Source organism: Mobula hypostoma, chromosome 9 (assembly GCF_963921235.1).
Source record: "Mobula hypostoma chromosome 9, sMobHyp1.1, whole genome shotgun sequence".
NCBI lineage: Eukaryota > Metazoa > Chordata > Chondrichthyes > Myliobatiformes > Myliobatidae > Mobula > Mobula hypostoma.
In genome coordinates, this window is record NC_086105.1 from 7,172,538 (window position 1) to 7,189,831 (window position 17,294).

Sequence of the window (17,294 nt, forward strand, 5' to 3'; positions counted from 1 at the left end):
CTCCACCAACTTCATAACTGGGGGAATTAACCAATTGTTGTGGTCCTACCTTAATTGTGGTATAGCTGATACTGCAATATTAGGCCTCTGCTGATGGACAGATCATATGATGCACTCCTGTTCCGAGGAGTCTGGCATCCATATCAGTTGCAGAAAGATCTCTAATATCCTTGTTGGCCACTGCCCACCTTCCATCCCAAATACACTGCAGAACAAATACATTAACTTTCTGGAGGAATGGGTATTTGATCTTTAAATGAAGCCTTTGTCCTATCAGCCTGTTTAATAGCTATTTCTAGGAGCATTGTAGCAAATTTATTTTTTGAAATAAATTGTCTTGTGCTTAGACTATTGGCTGGCTGATATACATAGCTTTAAAGTGTTTTGTGATCTTTCTGATTCACTGTTTACTGTTTAGTCAGTAGCATTCCAATTCAATCTTATTCTCTATCACGAATGGAAGGAGATTGTAGAATGGGATAGTGTTTTATTCTATAGAAAATAAATTGCATTTGGGAAATATATTTTGGGGCATAGAACTGTATTGGGAATTTAGCTTAATTATTTAAAATTTAAAGCTTAATTTTGCACCACTTAAAACTGTTTCCTGATCCCATCAGTAGAAAATGTTGCATATAGTATCTTTTAAAGATGTTTTGCAAATCTAGCCAGAAGGATTTCTTAATTAGTTTTTTAAACCCTGTTGGAACTGCTTAGGAGATTCTGCAATAAAATATTCTTGATATGGAGAATTCACTAAAGAAGAATTTGTCTTGCACTCTTGACAGTCAGTACTACATATAAAGGTGGTGTAACTTTATGAATGTCTTACAAGTTAATGGTGTAGAGTTGGTTAGTTTTTTTCCACCCATTTCAAATGGTGAGTGTAGTAGTATTAATCAAACCATGACCATTTTATATCCTGCTGTGATAACGTACCTGGCATAATCTTTAAGGTGGCATGGCACTTATTGGTGACCGATATTCCTTGTATGCATTGTTCATATGTGAATTATTGTTTTCCCCTAGTCCATATTTTGTAGGTGACACGTGATCACAGTTCTGAAGTTCCTTTGCACTATATCTAAAAATTGGTAAACTTTTTTCTTTTGTACTCTGTAGAGTGCAATTAATACTGTGAAACAAAAAATAATTTGTTAAGGAGTTGCAGTAAATAACGCAGGTAATAAATTGATTTTAAGTATTTCAGTTTACAAAATTTGTAGCATCTGGTTATTCACGGAAATGCTCAGTGGAATATTAGCCACACTCAGTGGTACCATTTAATTTTAATGTAAAGTGTTATTTAAAACAGTTTTGTTTAAGGGTTTTGTTGCAGGCTTTTTTGGGAGTTCGGTTCTGGATTTGATCGCTTCATCTTACTTGGCTTGGTTGCACGATATTTAAAGGTTCATTTTACGCCCACAGTGAAGGCTAAGTATAGATTATTGAATCAAAGGGAAATGAGAACAATGAAATCTTTTTTTTTTCATATTGCCAAATTTGGCTGTTAACTTGCTGCCCATTATCCCTCAATTCTGTATTCACCCTTTTCAGTCCTAACCCCTCAAGACGTGTCTCCCTGACAGTAGACATATCTTTATAGATAATTTTCAGATTTTCTGTAATATGCTTACAATTGTTTCAGTCAAATTGTGCACACTTGAAGCCTGGTTGACTGCTTGTTAGGGAACTATTTTCATGCGCGAATATGCTACTCCTTCAAGGTTGCCACTCTTAAAGAAAATGATACTGAACATGAATTATGCACCAAAGATGTTTTGCTGCTTTAAAGTTAGAATTCCAGAAAACAAGCTTTTTACATAAACAAGCTACCATTTCAGATTTTGTTTTTTTTTAATTATTGAAATCCATGTTGTCGTCTTAGCTGATCACTTGCATATTTTTCACTGTGGCAAGTATCCTGTAAATTAACTGCAGCACAAGTCGTAATTGAATTGTAGGACATGTTTAAGAATGGGATCAAAAAGTTGCTGTATTGCTTTTTGGAGATGATGAATTATGAAAGCAGTGTGAAGTATAAAATAAAATCAGTAAGAATGAAAAGCTGTATTTGCAAAAGTGGTTACATGAATACATAGGTTATTGTATGAAATTTAATATTAGTGCAAACAATACTGGTATTAAAGCCTGTTTCAGTTTGACAAAAAAATTGCACCTTGCCAGAATTCTGGAGGGATAGGATAGGTGTTGAAATTAGATAGACTGTCATGTTATTTAGAAATACAAATGCTTTAAAAATCTAATTTAAGATGAATGAATTACTTTGCAATGTCTTTTAATATTCACTAAAGCAATTTATAGGTTTATAATGGTTGAATCTGTTGCTCTGTGCATTTTCCCCACACAGTCTTCATAACTTTAATGTAAAATGTAGAAATATGGTTCCACCCTAATTTTCAACTGTTGTTTGCTTCTAAGTTGAATCTTGCAAAGTTATCATTTTCTCTGTCTTACATTGCCTATCCTTCCTTTGTTTCCTTTTTTGGCCTTTCACTCAGTTACTGTTGTCCTATAATTGCTTACCCGTGTAGCTTGCAAGAATTAATTTCATCTTCACTGATCTAATTTTCAAATAAAATCTGGTTCCTTTGCTTTAGACAATCTGGTGCTTCCATTCTTTTCAGCTATCTAGGGATTTAAATGTTTAAAGCTGTTTTGAGGAGACATCCTTATTTAATTTACTACTTTTTTTGCACCTTACACTTTTCATGATGTGCTTGTATCAAATTCCATTTTTATTGAGGAAAATTTGTCTAGTTTGCTGGGAGGGGTTATCAGTTTTGTAGTATGCCATTCTCACAAAGTTGCAGAAAATTTCTATTTCATCTTTAGCAACTATTTAGGGATCTCTTGCTTTAAAAAATGTGATTAGATTATTAATGGTGGTTTTGAATGCAAAAAATTAAGCCAAGCAATGTGCATCAGAAGCTATCCACACTGATTTGAAAATCGGAGATTTGTGCAAAATATTCCTATTGTTTAAAAAAGATGTGCATTCTGTAAACATTGTAAGATGCTGCTTTACTGTTACCTGTATAGTATCGTTTAAAATTATCTGTCAAATGGGTGCGGGAAAAAATTGCTTTGTAATATTTTGAATGTGGTCACTACAAGTTAAATTCATTAATTATCCCTCTTGTAATTTTAAAGTCTTAAAATTCAAATCCTTATGTTCTTGGCTTTCAGTTGGTTCCTAATTATATCTGTGAATTATGAATGTTTTGATAATCCTTGGAGCTTAGTTAATGGTTGAGTTGGTTACCATTTCTGGTGGAATAGAAATTAATTGCATTGTTTTGTGATCATAGTTGGATTTTTGCTTCAAGCCTTTATTTTAATGACTTAATCAGTTGAATTCTGTACTTGTCCCCAATCTTGTTTCGCTAGAAACATAGCCTAGAAAGAGGACAGTTGTTTGCCTATTGGTTGTATTCTCTTCAACCAACAAATATATACTTGTTTCTTTAAAGAAAAACTTCAAATGTTTTGCAAAAGCTTCAAAAATACTAATAGCCTAGAACACAGTTTTAGTTGTTTAAAGTGATTGAATTAATGTACATATTTATTTGAAGAATTTTATAATTCTGGTGTGTCTTTAAAGGTGTGAAATGGCAAAGAGATTGCATTGTAAAAGCTGGACAGCTGATTATTTCCATTGTTGATATCAAGAGTTTATTTTTGAGGGTTTTTAAAATTTTGATTAACACTTAAGCAATCAACATGAGTCCTTATTTCCTATATTAAGATCCCAGGTTGTAGATTTGCCATATTTCCAAATTTTGAATTTAATAAAAATTGTTGGAAGTAGTTTGATATGTTGGCTTATTCATTTAATGGAAGTTTACTTTCAACACATTGCAGCACAGCCATCTCCCTCTGGTTGATTGTTCCAGCATGGATTAAAAAATTATGTGGTGAAAACAACCGAGTTTATGACATTTAATGCTTACCTTATCACGCACTAAAGCCCTTCTGCCATTGCGTGGAATTCCTTCAAATCTGTTGGCTATCATTAGCTTTTTCTCAAGCCATTTGTGAATTAGCTGTTGATTTCATTCAAAGTTAGCATAAATGGACAAAAGTAAAACTGAAAGGTACATGCTTTTAAGTATTATACAACTTATCAGTGGATTGATTCATTTGTATTTGCCCATAAGTTTTCAGTGTTACGGTGTATGCCTACCCATTTGACTGGCTGCTGTAGGTTAAGTCACTAGAGATGGGTTATACGGTTACCAGCTGGATTTTATTTATACCTGAAACAAAAGAATGAGATTATTAGATAGCAAGAAGAAACTTGAATATTACAAAGATAGTTTGGAAAATCTAAGTCTTGTGCGCCATCTCACACATCAGTCTTAAATCCCACTTTGCAGTACTTGATGTCATTGGTGTTTTTAAAGCAGTTAACGGCTGAAAAGACTAATTGAAATAGCAAGGGTTAAAACTTGGGAGTTTTAGGTGGGTGGTGCATACTAAGATTTTATAGCTATAGAGAAAGAACTTTTTATCATGCCACTGGTATTCTGTGTAACATATCTCCAAGAGGTTGATATTCAAACCTTTTTGTTTTACTAATTGGTAGTAGAGGTAATTTCATAAACGTCTTTAGCAAAATTGTTCCATTTCCGCTCTCATCAAATGCAGCCTTACAAAGGCAGACCAGTAGTTCTGGCACATCTTTACCAAAAATAAAATTTGCACAGAGTCAGTTTTCAAGACTTTGTAGAAATGTTATAAAAAACTGTTTCTATGGACACTTTAGTCAAAGTACAGTATAAAATCTGTTTCTCATAATCTTCAACTTCTCCACTCAAAAATAACTCGAAGGATTTAAGAATTTCCTTCGGTGTGGGTAGATTATTAAATATGTGCTTTGAAACATTAAGCATTTGCAATCTGTAAATTATATTTTGCCCATTGTTATTGTAATGGTCATTTCACATTGTACACATTGGATGAGTTACTTCTAGAAAATGTTTCACTTGATTAAGCAAGTTGTGGATATTATTTCATGGCTGCAGGATTAATCATTGATAGCTGCATTTTAAAACAGTATTTCATAATGGTCTGGTCTAATGGATTTATAAACTTGCTCACTGCCAATATTTTCCTGAATCTACATAGCTTAAAAACATTGTTTTGGCCTTGGGCATCAGATCTTCAATCATTGCCTATGAGCTGCTTTTAGATGTGTGATCAGAAATATTTTAAAACAGTCATGGATTTGAATATTAAGATCATGTACTGAAAATTCAGAACATTAAAAATGGTGGGGCAGTGTAAAAAAAAACACTAATTCAAAAGATTATAGCCTAAGCCCATATACTAGTTAATGCTGATCTAAATTGACTTAAGACGCATATACTGTGAATCGGCTAGCCAGATGCACTAGCATTTGCGTTGCTCGCTACAGTTTTATAATGTGTGAGCACAGAAGTTGGAAGCAAGTTAACTTCTGTACTGTAATGAGACTATAGTTCTCTATTGAGCCATTGACGAGACTAGATGTAGATATTGGAATCTGGAACAAAAACAATGCTGGAATAACTCAAGGTTAAGCAGCATCTGTGGAGGCAAAAGTTAAAAGCAGTTTTGAGTGGTATCTGTGCATTAGGACTGCTATGAAGCAGGTTCTTTACCTGAAACAGTGACTGGTACCTTTTCTCTCTGCAGATGCTGTTTTCTTTTCTTTCCAATAACTGAAGATTCTGGCCTATTGTTTTGGTAGAGTTTATTTACAAGTTACATGTGACTGCATTTTTATTATGAATATATTTTCCATGTAAAGCATTCTTGTAGTTCAACTAAATTGAGAAGCCAATCATATCAAAGTAACTTCCACAAACCTAAATAACATAAATAAAAATGATGCTGGTTTCCCTGGCTTACTTCCATCGGATCATACACTTAAAAGTTGTCATTTACATTCTTTTTAAACTTAATTTATTGCCTATAATATATATTTGTGAAATGTTTGCTGATATATGAGCATACTGAAATACGTTCAAGCTACCTAAAACCTGCTGTCAATCAGATCTCCTAAGCCACTTTTGTTTCCCCTGCTGATTTATTTTCTTTATTTCATATATATATATTCATGCCTTTAAATATAATTGAGGAATATTCCTGGGGCAAGAATCCTTTGAGAAAATTTACTTGTAATCTCTGTTTAAATTGGCTGTGCATTTTGAAATTATCTTCTGGTCTAAGACTATTGAGGGAGGTATTTACGCTTGTTTAATGGATACAGTTAAGAAAATCACCTTTTATAAGCTCCGAGGCTTACAGAACCAACATGTTCACCCTTTCCTAAGGTATTCTTTCCCACAATAAGAAATTCGCTCTATTGTTTTAGCTTAATATTACAGGATTATAATTGTCTTCAAGATTTGTATTTTATTCCAGTTTTTTATCTGACTACATTGTAAGCTGGAAAGGCCTCAATTTCCCATTGAAACCTAATTTGCACAGTGAATAACACAAAATGGTAGTTGTGCTTTATCAGCTAGATATCAGTATTTCTAATTGCAGATCAAGAATATTGAAAATCAAACATTATTTTTGCAATAAATATAGGAAGCTTTGCCCAATATAGAATCAGTTTTGGGGTTGAAACAATTGATCCTGGTCAAGTTACTTGCTTTTTTTTTGTCACTGGGGTTAAGAAAGTTACTGAGAGCAGGTTTATTTTTCACATGGGTGATGACACATTTGAAACAAAAAATAGAAACGGTGATTAGAAAGTCCTGGTGAACTATCTCAGCCCGAAATGACGACTGTTTATTCCCCCCCCCCCCCCATTGATACTGACTGACCTTCTGAGTTCCTCCAGCATTTTGTGTGTTGCTCTGGATTTCCAGCATCTTTATGGTTAGGGTAAAGCATACAGGAGTCTATTTCAGGTGCTTAACAAAAAATGAACTTGTTTTATGTTATTAAATATATTCAGTACAAAATCAAGCAAATGAACTGACAGTATTCTGTTTGGGCATGCTTGCTTCAGGTGGTCTCAGGATGCATTGAGGGGACACTTCAAAGCCCTTTCAATCCACAAGAGTACTGGCAACTTCATGTTTTAGTTTAGGATTAGCCATTTATGTTCATCTTGGATGAGATATCTATGCAATTAATTAATATTTACACTTCATTCATGCCACAATTCCAAGTTTATACTTAGTAATTGTGATTTCATCAATGCCAATATTGTCAAATTCAAAGAATAGCTTTACTTGGTGTCTCTTAAACAATGCTTTGATTTGAATTTACCATAATGTTAAAATTCTGCAGTGTAACAATTGCTTTCAAAATTAATCCATGTTGGTGCAATTTAAACAAATGTCGAGGGATGGTGGGACAGTGGATTGAGGTTGAATGCAATGTGTGAGATGAAGGGTTGTAAAGCAGACTAAGGGAAATAGTGTCTCATGGACATTACCTAAGTGTTAAATTTTTATAGCGTGTTTCAAGTGAAGTCTGAAAACCTACTGTTGGTGGATATGGCATTGCAACGTTTCTTGATTCTTGCAAATCTATTGGTATTTTTTTTAAAGTAATCTTTGTATGGCCTTGAATGTTTAATATCCTGTATCAGTTTAATGTTTTAATGCTTATTTAAGCTAAGACAGCTTGATATATACCATTAAAAATGCTGCTTAAGGCTGGATAAGCTTTAAAAATTAAAAGACGCACTCTGACATACTTGATGTAAAGCTTCTGGGCAATTTGAGTCAAAACATGGTGCATGATAAACTATTTTTACATAATGGGTGCTTTTAGCAGTTATTTTTCAAGTTTAGTTCCACTGTGTATCTTTACATATCCTATTGAATGGAATTTATAGTGGAACAATTGCTTATTTTGGCTAAGGATGCTGACAGTGGTTGTAAGTAGTTTTTGGGAAGAGTGAATTATAGTCCATGGAGAAAAATGGCTGTTAAACAAATTAAATTATTTTATAACTTTTAAGATAAATAATTTAAATGAAACTAATTAAAATAACGTTAAGTTTAGCTTGGAGTAATCAATGTCTGGCTATTATATGCAAACTTGATCCTTATAAATTTAAGTACATTGACTTTGCCACAGACATTTATCAGTTTGTCCTGAAATTTTCCTGTTAGGAAGGTACTTTTTTGAAGTAAACGAGCCCACTTGTGACCTTTGACCCAAGGCAGAATTATCCTATGACGTTTTCTTGTGGCTGCAGTTGGATATCTTCTGGTTTCCTTACCCACTAAGTATCTCTTATTCTTGAAAACAAACAGTGGGTGCATACCTTTAAGAGAGAGGGTTCTATAACCAGCAAAATATCTTAATGCATTAGTTTAATTAAATCTATCTCTTGCAATAAGAAAATGTGGCTGTTCCCACTAACAATCTTGAAATAATGCACTTAAAACTTGGGTAGCTGCATTTGGTCTTAGTTGACAAGCAGATGCTTAATTTACAGTTAGTGGGTGAAAAGTCACACTCGGGCTCCGTTTTCATGTTTAAAATGTTTTTGAGTCTATAAAGCTTTCTCGTGTCATTTCTAATTGTGATTGAAAACTACCTCTGTTAAATTTTCTAATGTGTAATATAATATTGGTCTTGAAAATGCATATTGTCATCTTTTTGGGAACGTGTGGGCAGAATCTGAAGAAGTTTCTAAGGATGCTGAAAGAATTTCTTTAGTCTGCTGCAGTCAAATTCTAATGAAATGAGCTGTTCGAGTTACCAATATTAATGCACATGTATGATTTACTGAGGTATATTTTGTATGATGTAAAATATGCACAGTCGTTGTCAGGGAAGAACAAAATCTACATCATGAATTTTGACACATTACAGCTGTCTGAAGAGAAACGTCTCCAGATTAAAGAAACAACAAAGCTCTTCACAGAAAAGACTGCCCTTTATCCATCTGTTGGAATTTCATGGTTGAACAGGAATTCTCAGGCTACGTGGTTAAATGGAGCAACAGTAACGAATAAAGCAAATCCACTGTAATGGTAACTGATTGCTCGATATTTTCTTTTATGTTGCTTGATTAACCATTTTATTTGGACACAACCTGTGTGACTTAAAAGTTACTAAAAGCTTTGGCAATTCTTCGTATTCTAAGCGTTAGACGTACATGACGTGTAAACAATTAAAAGTCGTTAGCTTTACTGTTTTTATAGTTCTTTCATCTTGTTTCCAAAATTGTTATAAAAATGTTAAATGTTCAAATAATGACTGTAAGCAGCTCAGTTTCAGTTCATCAAAGTAGATGTACTATTAGTGTTGTAATAAACTGTTAAATGGAGCCTATGGTTGTGTAAATTATGCAAGTTCTCATTGTTTCTTGATGTTGAATCATTTTGGCTGTATGTTGTGATATATTGACTTGATAAATTCCAACGTGTATAATTTTCCCATACATCTGGACCTTTAGTTAATCTCCCATTATAGTTTTAATATAAAAACATCTTAATGTTCATAAAATCCAGATGTGGTTAATTTGGGATATTTTTAAACAAGCGTTCACTTCACGTTGGACATAAAATTCTCAGCAATATAAATATGTGACAAACACTACTTTTTGTAGAAGAACTTTTTTTGTTTTGTATACCAAAACATAGTATTTTGGACTTGAAATTTTAATTTTAGTGAAAGGACTTGTCCTGTATTATGTTTTTATATGCCTCTGTTACCTCATTTGAGGAGAGGAATGGTTGTATTTTAATGCAGACTATTTATTTGGGACTGCCAAATACTAAGATTTTTACCTAATTGAACACAGTACTAGACAATCTGAATACAGTTAGTATATAGACCAGGTTCTCTTTTTTTTTCTTGTAATTGAAACTGAAATCTCTGTACTTGTTTTCATTTTGTCTTAAGTTTGAATTTAAAAACCACCAAAATTTCTACACACTGCATTTTACATTTTTCTGTGAATGGGTTTCTCACTTTCAGTAGAAGATGCAGTAAATGTTTGGTATTTTTCTGTAGACCTAGTTTTCTGAAAATTAGCTGAAAAGGTATCCAAATGCATTTACTTGGTTTAAGGGCAGTATGTGTAGATTAACTTTTGATGGTTTTAATGTTCCTGTACATATTCAGAACAAAGTGAGGATAACAGCATTGTCTGTATATTAGCACTATTTTTGCACTGAAAATTCATAAATGTCAAATGTGTGAAAGGCAACTATTTGGCCAAATACAAAAATGTTTGAGCTGTTTGAAGAAAGATTTGGGGCTGAGGTGTGATCAGTCAAAGTACCTGTCAGTTGAAAGATGGTACGTAAAGAGTTTCTAAAGTGATGCAATAAAAACACAATTTAATGGGTGACAGCTAGTTCCAACAGTTAATGGTATTTGACTTTCCACTTGAGGCCCCTTTTGAGTTCTAGTATTCAATGAAATTTGGGACTTGGCTCAATTTTTTGCGAATTTCTTCAGTTTTCCCTAGGGAATAATATATGTTCTTAGATTTCAGCTTGAAAGGAAATATGAATTGGATGTATTCTCCTCTGCCATTGACTGTGCCTTCCTTGGGCCAATAATAGACAGTATTGACAACTTCTGTAGAGGAGTTTGTTCTCCTTGCTCATCTCCAACAGACAGATTTACAAGACAGAAGTAGGACCTCTAAATTTGTCTCTTCACTGTCTTGACAGTGAACAGTGTTTGGAAGATATATAGCTGAAGATTTATTCTCAATTTAACCCTAACTTTTCAGCATTCAATCTTTTAAAATTCTTCCCTCTAGTGAATAGTTTTGAAAGTTAAGTACAGTTCCACAAATAAGGTTTCCTTTCCCAATGCAATGCCCTAGGTGCGATCCTTTTCTGGTTAAGGTGACTTTATTTTGGGTAGCATGGGTGGTGAAGCGTGGTATTTAATGGCGGTGCTGCAAGAGGTGTGATGAAATGGAAGTAGGAGTTGACATTCATTATTTAACAAGTGTTCATTGTCTTGTATAATTACACTGTGCAAACTTTTAATATAGAAGTCAGTGTCTACCATATTTTGTATTCAAAGAAAGATGGTAACTTGTTTAATTGCAATGCATTTGATCTGAACTAGAATTCAACAAAAGTATGTTAATAGTTGCAAAAGTAGATCATGTGCATCATGAAATAGCTTTATTAAGAAGCGTGATATGTTCGTCTTGGTGGGTTGTTGTAAAAAGGTTTTTTGAGAGGAAAAAGTAAGGTAGCTATTTGAATGTTAACCTTTCTAACACAACAAGCTGTTACCAGGAAACCAGGCTGCAAAAATAAGATTTTCAACTCTACAGGTATGAAATTTACAATTAATATTTGTGATTTACCAAAAATTATCCTTAAAGCACGTGTCAAAAAGTAAGGCTCAGGTAAGTAAAATAATTTTCTTAAAAAAATAAATATGGATATTTTACTTATCTGCTTCTAATCATTGACAAAGCACTTCTGTTAAATTTTTAATGCAGTTTTATAATAAAGGGCTTTTTATATAAAATTGTGTTTTTATTTAAATGGTGTTTGAATAATTTACAGATGTTCAAATGTTGACATCTAATTTTAAATGAATAGTTCTTTGCAATGCATTACACCATATAAATGCAATAGTTTTTATTTTGAATTATCCAAAGTATATTTCTGGTGTCTAATCTAAATCTGAAATATTTCTCTTACATAATTGGGCTTTCACCAAAATAATACACTCACTGGGAGTTTGATTTTTTTGGTGTCATATCAGCATAATCTACATGCATTTGAACTCGAACTGAGTGCATTAATAGTTCATCTTTCCTGAATATAGGCAAAACCCAAGTAGTTTAGCAGTGAAATTTTCTAGAGCTGTTCTTTTTAATGATGGGGCTACAATAGTACCATTCTGAGTAGGAACCACTGTGGCTAATGTAGATATCATTAATTCCTTAGATTAGCCTATCATGTACACATTTGTGGTTGTTATCAAACTATACTGTTTGGATATCCTTCTATTTATGAATTTTAACTTGGGAACTTTGAGTTTGTTGATTACCTGACCTTGAAGAATAGCAAAACAAAGGTTCTGCAGGTTTCACCTTGTCCTGGGGGCTGCTTTTTGAGTGGATGTGTTGGTGGCTACTTTTTTTGGCAATTTAATGGACAACTCAAATTTTACTAGAAGAAAAATACAATAAAGAAAAACTATCAAGTAGTACTTTGTTTCTACAGTCAAACTATACCTTTTAACCATAATGAATTGTTAGGTTAAATATGATCAGTGTCGATAAGAAAATTAGCTGAATGAATCTCATGTTATCTTTTGGGTGGAGATTTATGGTGGTACATTGAAGAATTCTGCCCATTCTCATTCCAGAGAAATGAAATCCACTATAATTTGTCATTTTAACAAGTTTCAGAATCTGGCATTTTCTGCTTCAGTTTTAGTGCTTTTTTTTTGGTGGGGGGGGAGTAACCCTATTTAAAATTCCTCGAATATAGGCAGTTTCAATTTCATACATTATTATGCAGTTATAACCCAATATTATGCAGTTTTCATACAAGGCATTTTGTTACTTACCTCTGTTTAACAAGAGTTTGGCTTTGCCCATTATTTTAATAGATCAGCTTTGAAGTTCTGCAAGGGCATTTTTTTTTTTTAACTTTATTCATTTGGATAGAAATGCCTGCAGTGACAACACAAATGCTGGAAGAACTTGGGTCAGGCAACATCTATTGAAATGAATAAACAGTCAACCCTTCATTAGGTTTGGCAGTCATTGCTTTTGGAGCAAAAATTGCTACTTATTATTCCAGATGCATCTGAACTAATGAGCATTTTAAAATGTATTTATAATTGTAATACATCACAAGTACAGCAACAAATCTAAAAGTAACTCAACCAATATTAATTCATGCCCAAATTCAGAAAATTATGTGAAGCATGTAACATTTATTTGGTAATTGCAAACTTGTCAGGATACTTGTTGAAATGAGGCATGACTTACAATTTTTCCAAAATATTGATCTCATGATTAGCCATCGTGGTTAATTATTAATTAGTATATGGATGGCCACAAATTTACTTAACTAGGTACTGTTGGGGCTGTAGAAAATTACAGGGTTGCTAGGAAGGAGTTTAAGAATGGAATTAGGAGAGACAGAGGGGGCCATGAGAAGGCCTTGGATTAAGGAAAACCCCAAGGCATTCTACAAGTATGTGAAGAGCAAGAGGATGAACTGTGAGAATAGGACCAATCAGGTGTGATAGTGGAAACGTGTGCATGGAGTCGTAGGAAGTAGTGGAGGTACTTATTGAATACTTTGCCTAAGTATTCACCGGGGAAAAGACCTTGGCAATTGTGGGGATGACTTACAATGGACTGAAACGCTTGGGCATAAAGACATTAAGAAAGAGGATGTGCTGGAGCTTTTGAAAAGCATTAACCATATAACAATTACAGCACAGAAGCAAACCATCTCGGCCCTTCTAGTCCATGCCAAAATCTTACTGTCACCTGGTCCCACCAACCTGCACTCAGCCCATAACCCTCCATTCCTTTCCTGTCCATATAGCTGTCCAGTTTAACTTTAAACGACAACGTCGAACCTGCCTCAACCACTTCTGCTGGAAGCTCGTTCCACACAGCCACCACTCTCTGAGTAAAGAAGTTGCCCCTCATGTTACCCCTAAACTTTTGCCCTTTAACTCTCAACTCATGTCCTCTTGTTTGAATCTTCCCCCACTCTCAATGGAAAAAGCCTATCCACGTCAACTCTGTCTACCCCTCTCATAATTTTAAATACCTCTATTAAGTTAGGTTTTCCAGGAACAAAAACAATATACCCTGGGCTATTGTGGGAGGCAAGAGAGGAGATGCTGAGCCTCTAGCAATGATCTTTGCATCATCATTAGGGATGGAAGAAGTACCAGAGGATTGGAGGTTTGCAAATGTTGTTCCCTTGTTCAAGAAAGGGAGTAAAGATAACCTGGGGAATTACAGACCTGTGAGTGTCACTTCAGTGATGGGCAAGTTGCTGGTGAAGATCCTGAGAGGCAAGATTTATGATCATTTGGAGAGGCGCATCTGATTAGGGATAGTCAGCATGGCTTTGTCAAAGGCAGGTCGTGTCTTACGAGCCTGATTGAATTTTTTTAAGGAAGTAACAAAAGACATTGATGAAGGTAGAGCAGTGGATGTAGTGTATATGGATTTCCGTAAGGCAGTTGATAAGGTTCCCCAATCCAGAATCCTTCAGAAAGTAGAGGTGTGGGATCCAAGAAGACCTTGCTTTGTGGATCCAGAATTAGCTTGCTCACAGAAGACAAAGGGTGGTTGTAGATGGTTCATGCTCTGCATGGAGGTCAGTGACCACTGGTGTTCTGCAGGGATCTTTTCTGGGACCCTTCTTGTGATTTTTAGAAATGACCTGGATGAAGAAGCAGAAGGGTGGGTTAGTAAGTTTGCTGATGACAAAGGTTGGGGGAGTTGTGGATTGTCTGGAGGGTTGTTAGAGGTTATAGGATTGATGTAATACATTGATAGGATGCAGAACTGGGCTGAGAAGTGGCAGATGCACTTCAACCCAGATAAATGTGAAGTGGTTCATTGTGGTAGATCAAATTTGAAGACAATATAATATTGATGGTGGGACTCTTGGCAGTGTGGAGGATCTGAGGGATTTAGGGGTCTGTGTCTATGGGACACTCAAGGCTGCTGCGCCGGTTGACGGTGTTATTACGAAGGCATATGGTGTGTTGGCATTCATCAGCCATGGGATTGAGTTCAAGAGCCACTAGGTAATGTTACAGCTATAGAAGACCTTGGTTAGAGCCCGCTTGGAATACTGTGTTCAGTTCTGGTCACCTCTCTACAGGAAGGGTGTGGATACTATAGAGACAGTGCTGAAGAAATTTACAAGGATGTTGCCTGGATTGGGGAGCATGCCTTTTGAGAATAGATTGAGTGATCTCGGCCTGAGCAATGGAGGATGAGAGATGACATGATAGAGGTGTATAAGATGATGAGAGGCATTGATCGTGTGGATAGCCAGAGGTTTTTTCCCAGGGTTGAAATGGCTTACACGAGGGGGCATAGTTTTAAGGTGTTTGGAAGTAGGTACAGAGGAGATGATGGGTAAGTTTTTTTTTACCCAGAGAGTGGTGAATGAGTGGAATGGGCTGCTGGCGACGGTGGTGGAGGCGGATACAATAGGGTCATAACGCCTGTCAGAATTATGATTGTGTATTTGCCTCTGCCTTGAATAACCACCGCAGGATCTTTCAATCCATTTGGTAAGTGTTTATTTCAATTGGTTAAATGTGCACCACCTTGCATAAAAACCTTTAAAATTCATGGCCCAATGGATGTTTACACATGCACGTGCTAGCATGAATCATGTGAAGAATATATTATGGGAAGTGTGTCTTAAGAAACTATTCTGAACCAATAACATAATGGTGCATCACTATCATAAAGTTGCGTATAATTCTGATTTTATCCATACTTGGTGAAAGTGCACTCTACATTAGAATTATGCCAAATTTAAATTATTACGTTAATACTCGAGTAATTTTGGCATCTATTTCAGATCCATTAGTTGAAAATGGTATTTTTTTTTTACTAACTTGCAAGAGTAGTGATTGTAGTAAGATTAATTTGTACTAATGGTTTGCGGGATTTCAATTATTTTAATCTTGTTTTGTAACTCAATTTATAGAATTCAACTATGGGTTCACTTTAAACACTGAAGAAAGTCAGTTTTTACACTAACTTTTGTGCAGTTGCAGGCAACTGGTACCATGCAGCTGTTTATGGAGAGTTACGCACAATCTTCAGAGCTGTTGCTGCTGTAAGTATTGAAGATTCAGTGGTTTTAATATAACCTGCATTATTAAAACACAGAATGTGGAAAGATTAGTTTACATTTATTTAAGTTGAAGTGATACCCTGAATATAATTTTTGTCTCAACTCAATTAAAATAAAGCTTTCATGTAGTATCAAAGTTTTTTTGTATGTTTGAATTGGCACAATTCTCTATATGCACTGAAGAGTGCACATGGAATTGGTCATCCCAGTGAGTATGGAAGACGAATAAAATGCCATAGAAGCGTGAAAATCAAAACGTCAGGTCACCCATTCACTGAGTTATGTCAGCAAATTTTAAGGCACCAAATTATTTAAACATCAAATCACTTGGTACGTCCTTGTCCTTTGTCCCTGTGGCCTGTAATTCTTAGACTGCAATGAACTTTGTCATTTTTTATCTGCTATTGAACCTGTTGCAGATACTTTTGTAATTTGCTGTATGTTTTTGGTAAGAACGGGGCTAGTTCATACTTCAAAATGTGCTTTCAGTTAATCCTTAGAGATGCTTTGCAACAATGTACTCTAGTTTTTTTTTAATGAAGTTTCTCTGTATCCAAAAGGGAAAAAAGCTATTGCTGAAAATCTGAAATAAAATATTAGATTGTTTCTCAAATCAGTGCCACTTCTCAACCCACGTGATCCTTTGAAGTTTGGATGTAAGAAAAGTACAAACAACTGCTTTCAGTTTTTATCCATGGGGGGATAAAACTTGCTTTGGGGGACTATTTATGAATATGTTGCTGATTTAATCAGTTTTGTATACTAAATTAAGATTACTAATTACTGGATTGAATATGTTCTGTGAAAGATGCACTGAACTTTTGTGAAGACACTACTACAGATGTTTAGTATTTGGAGTTTTCAACATAAAAACATTCCACATTTTTTTTAAAAAAGTTCAGCGTTCTAGAGCAGCAGCGCGGACTCATAAATGCAGCAACTGTCAGCATAGTTATCGAGTAGTCAGACTATTGGACTGAAACTCATTTAAACTTCACCTATCTGATGATAATTTTGCTCCCAGTGCTTAACAGAATTATTAAAGCTCATAAGAATTATTGCTAGGTGAGATTTTGTGAACTTTACATCTGTATATTCTATTAGCATTTTCTTTTTCAGGTGCATTTACAGGAGTGTAGCTATTAAAAATATATATATATATAATTAAACGAAATAAACTCTTCATTGTTGATGTTCAATTTTTTTAAAACATTTTCTATATATGAAGCTTCTTGGATTTAAATATGCAATATCATACAACAGGCCATATGATGCACTTTTACTCCCATGTACATTAACCATGCAGTTGTAAGTGGAGCTAAAGATACATTTTCTGAAAGGGCCTTCTTTTTCCATTTAACATGATTGCAATGAATAAAACTAGAACTGTAGTGATTTTGTTTTTTTTTAGTGTTTACCTGAGTTAAACATTATTTCTCTCCACTTCACGAGAGCTGT

General features: G+C 34.6%; 1 protein-coding gene across 2 annotated transcripts in view; it reads left to right on the plus strand.

Moving 5' to 3' along the window:
* LOC134351480 (YEATS domain-containing protein 4) overlaps window positions 1-17,294 on the plus strand; it is a 74,006-nt gene that overhangs the window by 24,177 nt on the left and 32,535 nt on the right. For both annotated transcript variants that reach the window (XM_063057686.1, XM_063057687.1), the window contains exon 10: window positions 8,857-15,818. The gene's annotated coding sequence lies outside the window, so the exon portion shown is untranslated. The remainder of the gene's footprint in view (window positions 1-8,856; window positions 15,819-17,294) is intronic.